We start from the raw sequence: 5134 nt of genomic DNA on the forward strand, positions 1-5134 counted from the left end.
GCAGTGGATCCTCGTGGATCTTGGCTGAAGGCCAAGGGGTTCTAACGGCTGACCCCCTCCCTCCCCAGCCCTTGCACACACAGGGACAACCTTTCCCAGGGGTCTTTCCTAAATTTGGCATAAAGCTGAGATGCTGAGGGGTGCGGTCTATCCTGTCTGCTTCTCCTCTGAGGAAGAAGAGCAAGTGCACAAGGACGTGTGGTGGGGACTGTGGCATCCATCAGACTACTCCCCGCTGTCTCAGGTGCTGACCCGTGTGCTAGAAAAGAGCAGGAGGCTTCGGAGAGGCCGTCTTTTGGTCCCATGGCCAGCTGCTCCGGCAGCAAAGGCCCTGGGAGGAAGAGGGGCTGATGCTGGTAGCCTGGCTGTGTTTGCTGAAGTGGGAAGGGATAGGACAAGGGATAATACCCTGAGGTATTATCACAAGGAGAGAGCCCTGAGAAGGAAAATGTGTGTAAGGCCCATACTGGTACCCGGCTTGTCCCCTGCAGTTGTCCCACTGACGGTCACAGAGCCGCAAAGGGCTAAGGGACAGCTCAAAGGCTCTGCCCTGAGCCATACCCACTGCAGAAGGCAGGCGGTCTCCAGCAGCACTCCTTCTATGGCCCAGCCCTGTGTGTCGTGTTTGAGCTTTATCTCGTGTGTCTGGCTGCTGTGTGCCGGGGCATGTAGACAGGCCAGGGAAGCAGCAGGCAGAGGCAGAAACATGCAGGCCTGAGCATGGCCACCTCGTTCCTCATCCCCCATGACAGGCTCTACCAGGACTCTTCAGGGCTGGGGCTGAGGGCTTTCCGTGTGTGCCTGGCAGGCCCCTGCCCGGTGGCGGGCACAGCCCTGTGTCTGTCAGGGAGCAGCGAGGGCTGGGCTGCGTCACGCAGTCGGAGGAGCCATGCTCCGCAGGGGAGCGCAGCACAGGCAGGGGCAGGGCGCTGTCTGTCAGGGGGCACAGCCCCCATCACGGGGCAGCGTGATTTGCGGGCATGGTGGCGGCCCTGGTGAGCTGTGTGGAGAGCAGGTTGTGGGCAGCCTACAAAGCAGGCAGGCAGGCGCCCCATTGCTGCGGGTTTGGGTCAGGGCGCACCAGGCAGGGCTGGGTGAGGTGGGGGGAGAGGGGCTTGTGGGGGAGCAGAGTGGCGCAGCGGAAGCGTGCTGGGCCCATAACCCAGAGGTCGATGGATCGAAACCATCCTCTGCTACAGCCTTTAGTTGCAGGCTCCTGTCCCAAGCTTTTGTGCCACTGCGGCCCTTCCTCTCAGGCCAGGCTGCCGTGGAGCAGCAGACATACCACAGCCCTCAACTCTGCCCAGGATACGCTGGCGGCTCTGCTAGCTATGCTGACACTGTCACGGTTGCACCCCCCCTGCTACACATGCAGAGCACGTGCACGGGCAGCCTGCGTCAGAGCCGATGGAGAGCAGCGCCAGCAGCAGCAGCCAGGGAGGCAGCAACGGGCCTTGCAGAAGACGGAGAAGACAGAGGTGTTTCTGGTAGCTGTGCCTCATCCCTGTCTTCCAGAATGAGACAGACTGGCAGGGGCCCCCCGCAGGTTGAAGAAGCGGGTGGCTGGAAGGAGGAGGCCGTTGAGTTGGTGAGCTGCAGGAGCCTCAGGGAGGCATGCAGACAGATGCGTTGGTGGTATAGTGGTGAGCATAGCTGCCTTCCAAGCAGTTGACCCGGGTTCGATTCCCGGCCAACGCACCCCAGCTTTTCTTCAGCCAGGCTGCAGAAGCAGTGTGTCGTGCTCCAAAACCACCCCATTTCTGTCCTGACATCTGAATGCCATGTGCCCTGGGGCATCGAAGCCTTCCTTGCCTCCCCAGAGCATGGTGCTGCCTGGTTTCTCTCCCAGGACACCCCCATGACGAGGGTGCTGCAGAGAAATGCTGAAGCAGTTTGGTGCTGCAGCAGGTGGATGGCTGTCCTTTATGGCTCAAAGGCCTGTCTGGGTGTTCTGAAATCACACCAACTTGACTGAATTTACTCTCTTCTTCATCCTCTGTATTTGGCATCTCTGTGGAGCTGGCTGGTCAAATTTCAGGTTTCTTCAGCTTCAGAGAGAATGCTAGTGTGTACAATGCCCATTGTCAGAGCAGAATGATCTTTCCTCTGAGGTTGGGCTTGAAATACTCTTTTGCACAGTCATAGCCAGGACTGCACATCTCGGCATCCCTGTGTCCCCAGGCTGCGTGCAGAGCCACTGCCATACTATACTGAGACTCCGACATTTTGAAGACCTTCTGTATATAACTGGAAGTGGATGCAACAATGTTCCTGGGAAGAAGGAAGGGAGATACACACTCCGCACTCAGGAGATACCACTCTGCCACCTTTGCAGGCATGTTTCTTTGCACTCTGAGCCCCGACCTATTCCCGTCATTCCCCTTCCACAGAAGTACAGCAAAGAGTAGAAGCCATGTGTGCCTGCCAGCGGTACGAGGGCTCCAACCTCACGTCCATCCGGTGATCACCAGGATGGAGACTCGTTTCTCTAAGAGTTCCTGTCTTTCTGTTGCACACCTGTTTATGGTAGTTGCTGTGGAATGAGGTCAGGGACGTCCATATAGCCATGGCAGTGCACCAAGCGTGGGGATTGACTCGCAGGCATGGGAGAGGGCATGTTTTGTGTGCTGTTTTTCCAGTGGAAAGAGTTAGGATGTCAGGAGAGAGGGCACCTGAGTGCCATCAGAGGAAGAAGGCATTCGACGTTGTGCAACCCATAGGAGGGTGTGTTGTGTCATCCTGGCAGCTCTTCCCTTTGTTGAACCTCGTGCTATGCTCCATCACTTGCTCACAGCAGGGACACAGCACATGGCCAGAGGGTCCCATGGTGTAATGGTGAGCACTCTGGACTCTGAATCCAGCGATCTGAGTTCAAATCTCAGTGGGACCTCTGCAGCTTTTGGCACCCAGACTCCTTTCCTCACCGTGCTTTCATCTTACGAGCCCAGTGCCTTCCTATGAGCTCTGTTGCTTTCTTTCACTTCAGTCTTCCTGCTTGCCTCTCCTCCTCCTCTGTATTACCCTCCTGCCCCGTGCCCCACCCTCCCCACACCGCCACGCCCGTGCCTCTTCCTTACTGAGCCCTGGCACCCGCTCGAGTAGAAGACATTGTTCAGATCCATGGCTAGTGGCATGTTGGTTATCTCCAAAGACGGACACTCCACAACACCCATGAACACCTGATTACCATCTTTGACCACCCTCCCTGCAGCAGTAGAGAGTTACTGTGTGTGGCATTTAGTGGGTTTAATCTGGTGTGCGCTGCGTTTTGCCGCCACGAGGGGACACCACTGAGAAGAGGCTGCTTCACTCTCCTACCCTGCCCAGGTATTTAGACACATGGATAAGATGCCCGCTGAGCCTTCTCTTCTGCAGGCTAAGCAGTCCCTGCTCTCGCAGCCTCCCCTTCCATCATTCACGACAGAATCACAGCGTGGTTGAGCTTGGCAGGGTCTCTGCAGGACATCTTGTCTGTCTCTTGCCTGGGGACATGCTCGCTGCCCTGAGGGAAGGCAGGTTCTCCCTCCTCTCTTTCCAGCAGAATCAGGTAAGCTTTCCTTGCAATGCTTTCCTTGAGGCGTGAGGAGCTAATGGAGGCAGGAAGAGAACAGACCACCACGAGTCTCCAGCTATGCTGCACAAGGTCTTTAATGAGAAGGTAGAAATGCAGTGGCACAGTACAGAGACCAAGAAGAGCGTTTGCAGGGTTCAGGGAGGCAGAGAGAATGGCCCATCCGTCTCAGGGATGTCTGCCCCAAATGGGATGATCCACGCGCTTCAGCAGTTGAAGCGGCAGAGTGGGGAAGGCAGACACAGCCCTGACCCCCCCAGACCAAGGGAGCCCCCAGAAGAGATGGGAACCCCCCCAGTGCTGAGGGAGCTGCCAACAGCAGCTGACAGAGAGGATCCCACGGCGGTGCTCTGAGGGAAAGAGGTGAGGATGGGGCCCGGCAGGGTCACCACGACCGGGGAGGCCTGGATGGCAACCGTCGAGTCAGCGCACCGGGCGACACACGGCTCACTGCAGCTGCTTGCAAGTGGGGTTGGGCCAGAGGCACCGCAGGGGGATGGGACACAGGGTCTGAAGCAAGACATCTCTCGTCGAGGGAGGCAAAGCTGAAACACAGAGTAGCAGGGAGGGAACACAGACCCCAAGATCAGCCTTTGTCATCTCCAAAGCAGAAATCGCTGCAGTGAAGATTGGACAGGATGCACGGGGCTATTTGGTAAGAGTCCATCTGTTTTCAGGTGCTAATTCTTGCAGAGAGACATCCCTGCAGCTGACCCCCATCAATCTCCCTCTGCTTGAGAGGTCCCCACAGTCCCCAGCTCTCCAAATCCACCCCTTCCAAAGGGAAAGAGGTCACAGTCCCGAAACATCTGTATTGCAGCGCCAATCTGAGGCAGCCCAAGTTCCAAACTGAGTGGCCAGCATGACAGCAATGGGGCCCTCAGGGAGAGCTGGAGTGAATGCAGGCTTACCTCGTTCCTCAAGGAAAGGGAGAGAGAAGAGAAGTGGATGCAGAGCCTGCAGGAGCATGGTCTTTTATGCTGCATCCCAGGGCCCCATGGGAACAGAAACATTCCTTACTCATGAAGCATCAGAACACCTCATAGTTGTTTCCTTCAGAGGCCTTGTTGGTGGTTAAGAGCTTGCTTCTTTCATCTGACAGCTTTTGTTCCTGCCTCATACCACCCGACATTGAACTGACGTATCTGTGTCCCAGGCTCCTAAGGCCAATTACGACAGAGGTCTTAGGCTACCTGTGCGGGATTGTGTGATTCCATCATACAAACTGGTTGGAGTTGGAGTATCATGTTTCACGTATCATCTACTTTGCGGTGAGCATGGGCACCAGTCACGGTGATACTCAGTCACAGAGGACTCGAGAAGTCACCGCACAAGGGCATTCAGTGCTGAGATTGGAGCTAATGCTGCGAGACATTTCTCCCTGTGGTTCGTCACAGACATGCAGGAGACCGTGGAGTAAGGTCAGGTAGAAGATCAAGGCAGCACATGTGGAGGAGCCATGGCCCATGTTTCCAAGATGTTTCAGCAAGGATGGAGTGTTGTGAAGTAGAGGAAGTCTCCTGAAGGCAGAGCAGAGGACAACAAGGTCATTGCTGACACTCG

General features: G+C 56.3%; 3 non-coding genes across 3 annotated transcripts; all 3 read left to right on the forward strand.

Moving 5' to 3' along the window:
* Nucleotides 1–1124: 1124 nt before the first annotated feature.
* Nucleotides 1125–1196, forward strand: TRNAM-CAU (transfer RNA methionine (anticodon CAU)). The gene has a single exon. It is a non-coding gene; the product is annotated as a tRNA-Met (tRNA).
* Nucleotides 1197–1626: 430 nt separating this feature from the next.
* TRNAG-UCC (transfer RNA glycine (anticodon UCC)) lies at nt 1627–1698 on the forward strand. Its single transcript has one exon. It is a non-coding gene; the product is annotated as a tRNA-Gly (tRNA).
* A 1120-nt stretch (nt 1699–2818) lies between these two features.
* On the forward strand, nt 2819–2890 carry TRNAQ-CUG (transfer RNA glutamine (anticodon CUG)). The gene has a single exon. It is a non-coding gene; the product is annotated as a tRNA-Gln (tRNA).
* Nucleotides 2891–5134: the final 2244 nt, after the last annotated feature.

The sequence above is a fragment of the Cygnus atratus genome, unplaced genomic scaffold (assembly GCF_013377495.2).
Source record: "Cygnus atratus isolate AKBS03 ecotype Queensland, Australia unplaced genomic scaffold, CAtr_DNAZoo_HiC_assembly HiC_scaffold_179, whole genome shotgun sequence".
NCBI classification, from domain to species: Eukaryota; Metazoa; Chordata; class Aves; order Anseriformes; family Anatidae; genus Cygnus; species Cygnus atratus.